This window comes from Vulpes lagopus, chromosome 13 (assembly GCF_018345385.1).
Source record: "Vulpes lagopus strain Blue_001 chromosome 13, ASM1834538v1, whole genome shotgun sequence".
NCBI classification, from domain to species: Eukaryota; Metazoa; Chordata; class Mammalia; order Carnivora; family Canidae; genus Vulpes; species Vulpes lagopus.
In genome coordinates this window covers 18,263,337-18,277,350 of record NC_054836.1, presented here as the reverse complement: position 1 = coordinate 18,277,350, position 14,014 = coordinate 18,263,337, and the positions used below count along the sequence as shown (strand labels likewise).

The window sequence follows — 14,014 nt, the reverse complement described above, 5'->3', positions numbered from 1 at the left end:
AGTGTTGAACTTTTCATGTATCTCTGAACACAAAGTATTACTTCAAACTTCTAGAGTACCTTTCTCTTGGATCCTCACCCTCTTGTCCACTTCATTAATTCAAATTCAACTCCTCTGATAGATAGATACAACTTATATGCAATCTTCAAAACTCAATTCATAAAAATTGAGTAGAGTGGGAAAAATATCTTGTTATTCGTAGTTGCAAAAATTCTTATTACTAGTAATATTCAAGTTTTTTCATGTTTATCAGACATTTATGTTTCTTATTTGAATAATTTAATTCTTAATTTGTATCTATTATTCTATTTTTATAGTGTTTTTTTAAGAGCAATGCATATGAAAAAATAAAATAAAAGCAGGGGGGCCTGAGGGCTCAGTCGGTTAAGTGTCTGCCTTTGGCTCATGATCTCTGAATCCTGGGATTGAGCCCTGCATCACATCAAGTTCCCTGATAAGTGGAGAGTCTGTTTCTCCCTCTCCCTTTGCCCCTCCTTACCTGCTCAAGTGTTCTCTCTCTCAAATTAAAAAAAATTAATTAACAAAAGCAATGCATATGATATTTTTCTACAAAGAAGATCCATTTGTTTGCCATGTATGAAGGACAAACTTTTTCTTCCAAGTTATTGGTTGTCTTTTAATATCCTATTTTAGCGAGTAGTTATATTTCACTGTGAAGAATTTGCTTGTAGTTAAATTCTATCATTCTATGGCTGATGTGAGCTGATTTGAATTATTAATTATAGCAATAAATTATTCTCTAATTTTTAGTAAAGTGATTAAATTGCATTAATAAGAACAATAGCAAAAACCAGTTTATAAGTCACAGCCCCCAACATAGAGTGGGGGTTCAATAAACCACTGCTGAATGAAAGAGTGCACAGAAAGCCAGAATCCAAGTGGTGAAGCTACAACCTTTCTATCTTTAAGTCCCATCTTTCTTCTGACTTTAATGGCTTCAGAATTATCAAATACAAGATGTCATAAAAAGTATCTAAGCAAGTACCATTTTACGTCTAGTTCCTAGTATTTCTTAAAAGGTGACTGTCCCATCTGGAAGAGATCTGAGAAAACCAACCAAACCTTAAGTTTTCTCTATTCCAGAAGAATGCAGGGAAAAACTATTTCAATCTTACCTATAGACATTTTAATTGTTCTTTTGATTACACTTGATCCAGAACTTCTAGTACCTGCTCCCAGACCTACTGTGATAGTCTGGCCTCTTGAGCATTCACATAGTTATTTTGGGACTAACTTGGCCAGAATTGTTAGGGCCAATTCTATCCCACTCACTACCAGGACCTAGATCCTATATTAGGTTATGACTAGTGTCCAGACTTGGAGGCAAAAGGAGGTTCAATAGTGGCTCTGGCCTCAGTTTTCCTTATGTGATAGATTGCTTAAGGGCCTGAATCGTATTTTTTCAATACCTATCATATAATGTGAGAGATTAGCTTTTCTGGGAGAAACATAACATTGAAGATATTCACAAGTCATCCCAAACAATATGGAAAACCTTTTGGATTCCATTTTAAAGATGACACAAAAACATAAAACTCATGCAACTATCTGATATGTGTTGAGAACTTCTCTGGGGATAAAGCAGATCTGGAGATATCTAAAGCATAGATACTTGTAATAATTCATCGTAAATACATATAAAAGATGAAAATAAAAAAGCTAAAGCTTTTAAAGTATAATAGCTTAAGAGTCTAAAGGAAAAAAGACAACTCAAGAGGACATAGTATAATAGTCTTAAAAGTCATCTTTTTATAAACAATGCCTTTGCCACTATTCTACAGCAACATGACATGCCACACTGTTTAGGTCTGACCCAACTTCTTATCTCCAGCCCCAGCCTCTCCCCTGAACTCCAAACTCCCTGAGGAATTGAGTCTGTACTCCACAAAATACTGCCTTCTCCACTTGGGAGCTTAACAGGTTTCTCAAACTTAACACATCCAAAAGGACACCCCAAATCTCCATCCTAACACCTGTTTCTCCAGTAACATCCTTTATCTCAGTTAATCGCTACTGCCATTTTAAGTATTCCAGAAACAAACCTTATACTCTTGACTCCTTACCCTCTTTCTCTCTAACGTCCAATCCGTCACCAAATCCAGTTGCATCTATATACGGGGGCATACCCGTACCTCTCTCACCTCCACTGTTATCATCCTGATCCAAGTTACATCATCTTTCTCCTGGACTATTGCAGTCAACTGATCTTCCTGCTTCTGTCCTTGCCTTCTATAGTCTATTCTTAACCAAATAATCAAAGTGGTTGCTTTAAAATAGAAGTATAATAATACTCTGACCTTCGGTGGTTTTCTATGTCCCTCAAGGTAATATCCACTATCTGCAGTCTTCTATCATCCCCTACTTCCTCCTGAACCTATTTTGGTCCTTCTGTGCTTTCTGAAGAACTCTTATGATGTTGATATTTTACTACTTTCTAGAATATAAAGTTAATCTTTCAACTAGACTAATTATATAGCATAGAGTTACATATCAGAACAAGAAACACATGTCAACTGAAACTAACATTTGTGGTATAGGAGGATAAATAAAGTTGTATCTTGTGTTATCCAGTAACGCACATTTCTGCCAAGTCAAATTTAACAGGGACCTTCAGAGCTAGCTGGGAAGGACTCATCAAATTGTACTACAGCTTTTTTGGACGGGAGGGCCAGAGTCATCTACTGATTCATACACATACATACACACATGTCATTTCTTTTTTTGTGGTAAAAACACATAAGATCTAGTTTTTTAGCAATTTTGAAGTATTTAATATAGCATTGTCTATAGTCAGAATGTTAGATCTTCAAAATTTATTCATCTTTTAGTTGCAAGTTTATATCTTTTAATAACATCTCCCCAATTCCCCCAGCTTCTGGTAACTACCATTCTACTCTGTTTCTACAACTTCGTCTTTTTTTTTTAATTTTATTTATTTATTCATGAAAGACAAAGAGAGAGAGAGAGAGAGGCAGAGACACAGGCAGAAGGAGAAGCAGGCTCCATGCAGGGAGCCCGATGTGGGACTCGATGTGGGACTCGATCCCGGGTCTCCAGGATCACGCCCTGGGGCAAAGGCAGGCGCTAAACCGCTGAACCACCCAGGGATCCCACAATTTTTATCTTTCTTTGACTAGCTTATCTCACTAAGCATAATGCCCTAAAGTCCCATCCATTTTGTTGCTAATGGTAGGATTTTCTTTTTTCTCATAGTTGAATAATATTCCATTGTATATATACCACATCTTCTTTATCCATTCATCCATTTACTGATAATTAGGTTGTTTCCATATCTTGGCTGTTGTGAATAAAACTGTATAATAAACACAGGAATGCAGATTTCTTTTTCTTTTTTTTTTCTTCTTTTCTTTTTTATTTCTGGCTGAGTAAAGTATATTTTATTGATAGTACATGACAAGGTAAGGATCCCCAAGTCCCTCCTCTTCTTCAGGGGGTCCGGGTTGGAAACTGTGAAGGTAAGAAGATTCTCAGTATGTTGGGGGATGATTTGGGTCAAGGACTCCCCAACAGCTGAGGGCTTCTCTCTTCTTCTTGCTCTTGCTGGGATTGGTGGTCCAGGGCACTCTTACTCCTTAGAGGCCATGTGTACCATACCGTCTGCCACCTGGTTTCTATAGCCAAATTCATTGTCATACCAGGAAATGAGCTTAACAAAGCTCATTGAGAGGAATGCCAGCCCCAGCATCAAAGGTGGAAAAGTGAGTGTCACTGTTAAAGTTGTAGGAGACAACCTGGTCCTTAGTGTGGCTTTAGATGCCCTTGAAGGGGCCCTCTGATGCCTGCCTCACCTGATTCTTGATGTCTATACAAAGACAGCTTTTGGCAGCTTTCTCCAGGTGACAGGTCAGATCCACAACTGACACATTGGGGGTAGGAACACAGAAGGCCATGCCACTGATCTTCCCATTCAGTTCAGGGGTGACCTTGCCTATAGCCTTGGCAGCACCAGTAGAAGCAAGGATGATGCTCTGGGCAGCCCCTCAGCCATCACACCCCAGCTTCCCAGAGGGACTGTCCATGATCTTCTGGGTGGCAGTGATGGCAAGAACTGTGGCCATGAGTACTCCCCGCGATGCCAAAGTTGTCATAGATGACTTTGGCCAGAGGGGCTAAGCAGCTGGTGGTACAGGAGGCATTGCTGATAATCTTGAGAGAGTTGTCATACTTTTCATGATTCACAGCATCACAAACATGGGGGCATCAGCAGAAGGGGCAGAGATGATGACCTCTTGGCCTTGCCCTTCAAGGACCCCAGCCTTCTTCATGGTGGTAAAGATCCCAGTGGACACCATAACATACTCAGCACCAGCATCACCCCATTTAACATTGGCAGGATCTCACTCCTGGAAGGAGATGGGCTTTCCACTGATGACAAATTTCCTGTTTTCAGTTTTGACTGTGCCATGGAACTTGCCATGGGTGGAATCATACTAGAACCATACTAGAACATATAGACCATGTAGTTAAGGTCAATGAAAGGGTAATTCATGGTGACAATGTCCACTCTGCCAGAGTTAAAAGTAGCCATGGTGACCAGGATCCCAATATGGTCAATCCATTTACTCCAGTCTTCACCACCACATCTTGGGGATGCGGCTGGCACTGCATCAGAAAATGTGTCTGTGTCCGACAGGGAGAACTAGAGAGCCAAGATTTCTTTTCAAAATCCTGTTTTAATTTCCTTTAGAATGAAACCCAACAATGGGATTGCTGGATCATATGGTAGTTGTATTTTTATTTATTTATGTTTATTTTTAGAGAGAGAGCATGACATAGGGAGGGTTAGAAGGAGAGAGAGTATCCCAGGCAGGCTCCATGCCCAGTGCAGAGCCCGATGCCAGACTCAGTCTCAGAACACCAAGATCATGACGTCAGCCAAAATCAAGAGTGGGCCACTCTTGGCTGGCTCAGGGCCTGGCTGGCTCAGTCAGTTAAGCATCTTCCTCGACTCAGATCATGATCTCAGGGTCCTGGGATCAAGCCCTGCATCGGTCTGGGTGGGGAGTCTGCTTGCCCTTCCTTCCCCCTGTGCACTCTCTCAAATGAATAAATAAATAAAAACTTTAAAAAATAGAGTGGGCCACTCAACCTACTAAGGCACTGGTAGTTGCATTTTTAATTTTTTGAGAAATCTCAGTAATATTCTCCATAATGACTTAACCAATTTACATTCCCACCAACAGTGCACAAAGGTTTCCTTCTCTCCATATCCTCACCAACACTTATTAACCCGTCTTTCTGGTGATAGCCATTCTAATAGGTGTGAAGTGATATTTCATTGTGGTTTTGATTTGCATTCGCCTGGTGATTAGTGATATTGAACATCCATTTCATGTACTTGTTGACCATTTGGATATCCTCTCTTAGAGAAATATCTACTAAGGTCCTCTGCCTATTTTTAACCAGATTATTTGTTTTTTTGTTATTATTATTGAGTTATATGAATTCTTTATATATTTTGTATATTAACCTTTTACCCAATATGCAGTTTACAAATATTTTCTCAGTTGTATAGGTTGCTTTTTAATTTTACCAATTTTTTTTCTGTGCAGAATATTTTTAGGTTGATGTTGTCCCACTTGTTGATTTTTGTTTAGATTGCTTGTGCTTTTGATATCATATCCAAAAGCTTATTGCCAAAACCTGTGTCAAGGAGCTTCTTCCCTATGTTTTCTTCTCGGAATTTTATATACCAGGTCTTTCTTATGCTTAAGTCTTTAATCCACTTCCAGTTAATCTTGATGAGCCGTCTTAAGATAGGGGTACATACTTTCATTCTCTTTTGTCTTCCTTTTCTATAATCATTCCTTTCTCCTTCCCTCCTTCCTCTCCTTTTTTTGTTCTTCTTTTGTTTATAGAGTTTTCTTTTTGTCTCTAGATCAAAACCTTGTGTGTGTGTGTGTGTGTGCAATTGTGTGTTGGGGTGGGCTTTTTAAAGGAGTTTTCCAGTATTTACTTTATGAAAAAAAAATTTAGTTTTTCTCTAACTTTTAATGAAAGCCAAATGTTAGAAATAGTAATTAAAATGTTTACATTGAAGTAGATTGCTAGATCTGCAGTGTAGCCAAGCCTGGCAGCTTTTGATAAATTAGAATGAGCCACACAGGCTGGTCTTTTTTTTTTTACTAAAATGCCACAGTGTCCTGAAAGCAATTCCACCCCACACATTACCCCTGTTTCAGATCAGATGAACTGAGCAAAGAAAATGCCTCCCAACATGGCAAATTACCTATTGTATCAAAAGAAACTGGAAGATGTTATCAGTGGGAAGGATGGCTTTAGAAAACATGCACATCAGGATTTTGATGTAAAGTTTGATTTGGGGGCTTTTACCAAACTGCCCTTCATTAAGGGAAGCATCATTTCAGGTCATTCATGTGACTATCGTTCTACTTTGACCAGTCCAGGTACCACTGATACATTTCAGAAAGAAAAAAAAAAAAAAAGGAAGGTGAGGAATCTTTTCTAGCTCACTTTCCCTAAATGCCTTTATGTAAAAAAGGTTTCCCAGACCCCCAGAAGCACTTGTTTCACACTCTTCTGAGTGAATAAACCTTCTGTAGTCTGGAAACATATCGTTCTGAAAAGTTTCCACACTTTCTGGTGACACAGACATCTGGCAAAATACCTATGGAGCCTTCACATCTTCATATAACCCCCGCCCCCCCATGCAGCACTGCCTTCTTAATGAAATAAAGGAATTGCTGGTGAGCAAACCTTGCTGATGGCCTTCAATATTTAAATCAGACCTCCTGGGTGGCTCAGCGGTTGAGCGTCTGCTTTTGGCTGAGGTTGTGATCCTGGGGTCCTGGGATCAAGTCCCATATCAGGCTCCCTCCAGGGAGCCTATGTCTCTGTCTCTCTCTGTGTCTCTCATAAATAAATAAATAAATAAATAAATAAATAAATAAATAAATAAAATTTTTAAAAAAATAAATCAGACCTTCTGATCAAGGAATAAATCATCCCACATTTTCCCATAATTTGTAGTGCAGTTAGAAATTATCATGTAGATTTGTGGTGCTTAACACTGGCTACACACAGAGATTGTGTGGAGAGTTTTTTAAAATATTGTTGCCTGTGATCCATACCTGGGAAGGACAGATTGTCAGTATTTATTGGAAGCATTTACACACTCGCCTTTCCACTAATTCTAATAGATAGCTGGGCTAAGAATCACTGGCTGTTGAGGGATTTCTGATTTTTAACTCTGTGTTTTTATTGTTGTGAGATTTTCTTTACTGGCGCCCACTAACGTAAGCCTTTCATTTGTATGGTAGGATCAGAAACTTGAAACTCTTGTTTTTCAAGTGATCTTTAGGTATACATGTCAATACTGTGTCTGTGGAATGTTCTAAGTTTCTCTAGTGGTAGCCAGGTTCTCCAGAAGAAGGATATATAACCTGATTGCTTGGAAATATTCAGTAAGTCCAGGTGTTAACATATATATAGTTCTCAAGTTCATGCTTAGCACCTTAAAAATCTATCATCAGTTGCATAAAAAGCCAAAAATGGCCAAAGACTCATTCTCAGATATTAGAGGGCTTCTTCTCTCAAGGAAATTTGGTAAGGAAAACACAAGTTTTAGTTTGGTTTACATAAATGTGTGTGTGTGTGTGTGTGTGTGTGTGTGTGTGTGTGAGAGAGAGAGAGAGATTTTGTTAAAAAGAAAAAAAGCAGTATCAGCAACATGCACACTTTTATAAACATAAAAGTAGGAGTCTTATGTAAGTAAGAATCATACAAATAAAATGTGTGTTAATGCTGCTTCTGCTGCATTTGTGGCAGATTAATTAAATGACCCGTGCCAATCCATTAATGCTTAAGCAAACCAAAAAATTATTCTCTCCTTCACCAAAATCATAATCCTTCTCAAATTCTATTGAAAAAGCTATAAGAGAAAAAATTTAAAGGTGAATGTTTTTATGAAATAAATTTTTTCTCATAAAACTGCTACTAAACAAAAGTCAGTCAAGTTCTTCTTCCCCTGTCTATGCATATTTATTTCCATGCAATAAGTAAACTGGATTGTGCAAATCCCCAGAATAGAAAACTCCCAACATCTAGTGTTTGTTTGCTAAATGAGGAATAAGTTACATGAAGAACAATCTTTTACAATAAAATGAGTATGTTCTCTCTTAGTTTGATCTTATTTACTATCTCCTGTGTGTCCAAATGCAAAAGTGCTCTGAGATTGAATATAATACAGGATCAATTCTCCTTAGAAGTATTCTACTTCTTTATCAATACCTATCAGTCCAGAAGAAAGGTCATTTTCCACTGATTTACCAAGATGTCAACTTTGTATCATCAACAAACCAAGCTTCCATTACACTGTAGTAGGAGAAAAAGTAATCGTGAATGAAGGGAGACAGTCCCAGAGGCAGAAAAGGAAAGGTGACTGTTGTCAGAGCAATCAGGAAGTCTTCTCTAAAATTTGCTTTAATTTTGATACTCAAATGTGATTTTATCTATTTACCATGACAGTTGTCTTTACACTCATGACAGGAAGGACAATCACCCTCAACACATCATCTTCCACAATAGATCTTATAGCTCATTCGAAAAGTCAAGTCCAGTGCTGTACCTCATCATGAGGTTAATTTAGAAAATGATACTTTAACTGGATGATGAAAACTTCCATGTTGCAGGTCAATATTCAATCACCATCACATGATGAAAAAAAAGGAGCAAACGCTGGAGCCAGGATATAACTCAGTTTTGTTACATAAGTATGTACGACTTCAAGCAAATCACTTTACCCTCCAGAACTTCACATTCCTTATCTGTAAAATAGAGACAATGATACCCACTTTGTAGAGATATGTCCTTTTTAGGATTAGGAGTAGTATCTGTAAACTGCCTAGCACATAACTGATACTCAATAAATGGTAGCTACTATTTTCCATAACTTCTATAAAGAAAAGTAACCTGGTGAATGGCTTATAGAAGGTGCCCAACAAAATGAATTAGTTGTTTATTAAACATCTTTGTCTACTATATTTATTCATCCTTTTTGAGTCTACCATTTAAATCTAAGTTAAAAGAGCACCTGGGTGGCTCAGTTGTTGAGTGTCTGCCTTTTGCTCAGGTCCTGATCCTGGGGTCCTGGGATTGAGTCCCACATCGGACTCCCCGCAGGGAGCCTGCTTCTCCCTCTGCCTATGTCTCTGCCTCTCTCTAAATCTTAAAAATAAATATTTATTTACCAAATAATGACAAGAGTCATTTACCAAAAAATGACAAGATAACCCAGATTTTTAAAAAATATGAAATCATGTAAATGTACCAAATATACAGTGGGAAGCACAATCCAACATGAGCTCTGATGAAATTGAGTTTATGTGGCAGAGCTTGAAAATCAGCAAAGAGAATTTCTGACTCTCTTTTCTCTTCCCAGATGTCCCCACTTGGCCGTGACATTAGCCTAGGCACAAGTAGTCATCACATCCAACATGCAGACGGAGCTTCAACTCACATCTAAAAAAGCCACATGAGAGAGCTTTGTGGTGAGGCCTGGGAACTGGAAAGAGTAATCATGATGACCAGGGAGACAGAGAAAGAGAAAAGAGAGAGAAAAATGTAGGAAATAGAAAGAAGGGAAACTGACCGAAGCAACTAATAAGGACCCTTATCGTTCCGGATGCCTATTTTTAAAACTTCTTATAGTAAAATAAAACACAGAAACCAAAAACTGCACAAAGTCATAGCTTAGTGAATTATTAGAAGGGGAGCACCTGTAACCACCACCCAGGTCAAGAAATGGAACTTTGGTAACATCCCTGAAGCACCTCCATCTGTCCTATTCCAGTCTCAATGTCTTCTCTCTTCCCAGAAGTAAGCACCCACCTGACTACCATCATAGTCATTCCACTGTTTCTTCATGTTTTTATTACTCAAGAGTGGACCTCAAACATTCTAGTTAAGATTTGCTCTTTTAAAAAATTGGTATCTCTTTTAAGTCATTTTTATTTTAGAGATTTCCTGTCTATCCATTTCTTTTCTTGGCAATTTATCTGCTGAGGAACCCAGGGCATTTGATCTATAAAGATTCCCAGGATCTGAGTTTTGCCAATTGCACACTCATAATGTAGTTCAACATTTCCTCTGTCCTCCATAGTCCCTGCAGATTGGCAGCTAGATCCAGAGGCTTGATCAGGCTCAGGTTCTATACCTTGGGTAAGTCCATAAGTGGTGATGTATTCTTTTATCAGGAAGCATATGACCTAGCTCTTTATGTTAGTAGCCTTTGATGCTTGATGCCTAGATACTTTAATTGATTAGGGATTGAAAGATGGTGATATTCTAATTTTATCAGTATTTTTACATTTATTGGCTGGAGTATTTATATAAAGAAATACTTCTTGGGGCACCTGGGAGACTCAGTCAGTTAAGTATCCAACTCTTGATTTCAGCTTAGGTCATGATCTCACAGTTGTGAGACTGAGCCCCAAACAGGCTCCACACTCAGTGTGGAGTCTACTTGGGGTTCTCTCTCTCTTCCTCTCCCTCTACCCCTCCACCTGCTCACTCTCTCTCTCTAAAATAATAAATAAAATCTTAAAAAAAAAAAAAAACTTCTTTCATCTACTTTAAATTACTCAGTAGTATAACCCATACAGAAAATACAGGATAATTACTTAATTCTTTCCTCTTATTTGCCAGTGTTCAAAATAATTAATTCATTCTTTATCATCATTTAAAGGCAACTGATTAGGGGTTTTGTTTATATTATTACAAACCTATATGGATTTAAACATATTTGATGGTTCTGGCTGTTTCTACTAGACTGCTGCCATGAATACCAAGTTATCCCTCCAGTGTTTTAAAGGAAATGGTTAATACCTAATGCCGGGTATTTCTTGTGTCTTTACTTGTATGTGCCATCAGAAGGTTAAAGTTGGATAGATTTGCTAATCCTTGATACCACCAATTTGGCAAAACCTAGTTTTATGAACCCGTCCTCATAGGCGCTAAATAAAATGACAGCCCTTCCAAGTACTGGAAAACATACAATTTCACAAATTCATCCTAAGTTTATCATTTTCTAAAAAATACACATAATTTTCAACTTTACTGAGTAAATAAATAAGTCAATTGTTAATTAATTAATTAATCTCAAGAACCTGGGAGTCATGGAAAAAGAAATATGAGCCATTCAGCCAGCAGAGGGAGTACAAGTTAACTGACAAATCCAACCTCCCAAACTCTGCTTTCCTATTGGTGAAATCACTGATAATGTTTTGGAGTGAAGGAAGATACCAGGAACAAGACAAGACATATCTGTGCTTCTCTGAGTCTGTTGGATGCAAAGAAACAACACCGATTCTTAGTGAAGGGAAAATACAACAGTAAGGGGGAAAAAACTATTCCCATGAATTCCATCAGAGCCTTCTTTGCTCAGAATATAATACATCATTGCCCATAGCCTGATTGATAATTGTCTTGGTGGATATGAAAGGAGGAAGATATGATTACTATACTTTTTGTAAATTTAAAAAATAGAGGCATCCAGAGGTGATATGAATTCTCTCTAGTTACATCAATTCAGAGCAGAGGCAAAATTTAATATAAATCATCCAACTCCCATCCCAAGTTTTCACATGGGACGTTAAAGGGAAAAAGGGGGGAAAAGTTACAAAAGTACTTTGCAGTTTTTCTCCTTGTCTCTGCTAAGAATGATTCAATCAAGGCAAGAATAAGAGCTTGAGAATATAGAGCACCCAAGCACTCTCTGATTTCTTTGCAAATGTTCCTCTGGAGTTGGTGCTTTAATTTCTAATCAGTCTGAGTCAATAACGTATGGTTGTCAGTACCATTGTTGACTCTCACAATTTCTTGTCTCAATCCCATAGTTCCTAAAGCTTGGGGCTGGGGGTCACTGGCAGGGGTTTCGATTTGGGTCTTTCTATGTTTACACAATAGGGCAAGTCAATATCTCTCCTGTATCAGTGAATTCTGGACTAAACTGATCTATCAAGCATTGCAGACAAATGAAGACCTTTAGGGACAGAAAGAAGGCTCTCTGGAAGTCTCCTCTGCTTTTACATTTCATTGAATCCACAGACTCTCACTTGCTCCCCACAGAGATCTGAATGCAGCTGAATAAGAAAGGAAGAAAAGTCTCATGAGAAGAATGGAATGCTCTTACAATATTTTTAGGCTGCAATGTATACTGAATTCCATTCACACAGTCCTGCAGGAGGTTTGGCCCATCTTCACAGAGCATGCCACAACTCCTGCTTATTGCAACAGATATGTACATTTCTCAAGGACTGACAATAATTAAAGAAAAAACAAACTGGGAGGTTCTTTGCATAGGATTGTTGAGGCAGGCTTTCCCTTTTTCTTTTGTCGATACCTGTTTTATAAAAAGGATGATAAATTGGTGTTGGAAAGTTCAAATTTCTCTCCAACCTGATAGGCTCCTAATTGTGTACCTAATTCAAACCAGTTTTGGAGATAATGGAACTACTTCTAACTTCCCAAGAAGCTAATAAAAAGACCAAGAAATTTTTGAAGAATCTACCATCATTTTTAAAGAAGTAAAATTAACATGGAAATAAATTTTTATGAAAAAAAAGAAAAATTTTTCTTGGAGACACGGGTTGAATAAATGAGGACTTCTTGGTGGTGGCCATAAAAGAATGAGTTCCATTCTTCCTTTCACTGAACTCAAAGCATACAGGTTTCTACTTGCATGTTTATTTGCCTTTATTCTGTGAATCTACTCTGTCTATCACACATCAACAGACAGCAGGGCCTCCTGAAGTCCATTCCTTCCCAGCCCCAGAGCCTTCAACCTAGAGGCAAGACTTTAATCACTTCCAAGTGTTCTAAAACACCTAAGCTCATTTAGCTGTGTGAAATGAGTTAATGAAATCAAGGTCATTGTTTCAGATATACATAAGATGATTCTGCTAATCTTGTCCTCCTCTCTGTCAAATAAACACATTATTACCAAACATATCTATCCCCACTGGCATTGTAAATCCATTACTCACTGAAAGGGTAGGAGGATATGGTTGAAAACAGACTGTATTAAACTTGTCTCAGCCATCTCATAGCTCTATGAACTTATGTAGATTTCTTAGTGCTTCTGCTTCCTCACCATAAATTAGGAATAATAATAGCATCTACTACCTCATAAGGCTGTTGTAAGGATTTAGTACGTTATTCGTGTTATGTGTTTAACACAAAGGTGGGTACATAGAAAATGCTTAATCAATGTTATCTTAAGTTCAATTTAATGCTGTTGGTATTGTTGTTATTATTACTGCTATTCCTGTTGGACATTTTAAAGCCCAAGTTCCATAGTGCTAATTGTCCATAAGTATGTGTTACAGTTTAAGTTCTGTTACCTTACAGAACTTGGCTTTATATTGGCTTTAAAACTCAGATCCAAAAAAAAAAAACAAAAAAAAAAAAAACTCAGATCCACGAGGTACTTAGAATCCAGAGAAGGTAATACATGTTCATGAAAGCACAAGGGAGGCAGTAAACCTCTACTCTCAAAGCCACTTCATACATCACACACTTAAATCAACACAGATGAGCAGCAAGTAACTCATTGGTGCTCACTATGAATTTTCAATCTACTAAGGATGTTTTCTAGTGATGAAGCTTAAACAGATGTTTAGTAATGAGGAGTATGGGTATAATTTTAGACATGAAAAATAAAGTCTCCCTTCCTAACAAATCCAGAGTGCAGCCATTTATCTATTTTGCCTTTTGGGAGAAAAAAAAGAAATGAATTAGAAAAGTTTTCTGTTTCATTTTCATTTCTTCTCTTTTTAAAATAAAACATGTCATTAGTTCTACACCACGGAAGTCAAACAAAGGAACGAATAATTCCCTGATGGTTTAGAGAAGTATCAATATCTATTTCAGATCATCCCCATACCAATTTTTAGTGCACATCTACACAACTTAATCACTCCTCTTTAGCTTGGGTGTGTAGACTAGCTGAGAA

The 14,014-nt window shown here is 37.7% G+C and overlaps 1 pseudogene; it reads right to left on the bottom strand.

Annotated features, from left to right (window-relative positions):
- Positions 1 to 3,607: 3,607 nt before the first annotated feature.
- Positions 3,608 to 4,100, bottom strand: LOC121475028 (annotated as a pseudogene).
- Between the last annotated feature and the right edge of the window lie 9,914 nt (positions 4,101 to 14,014).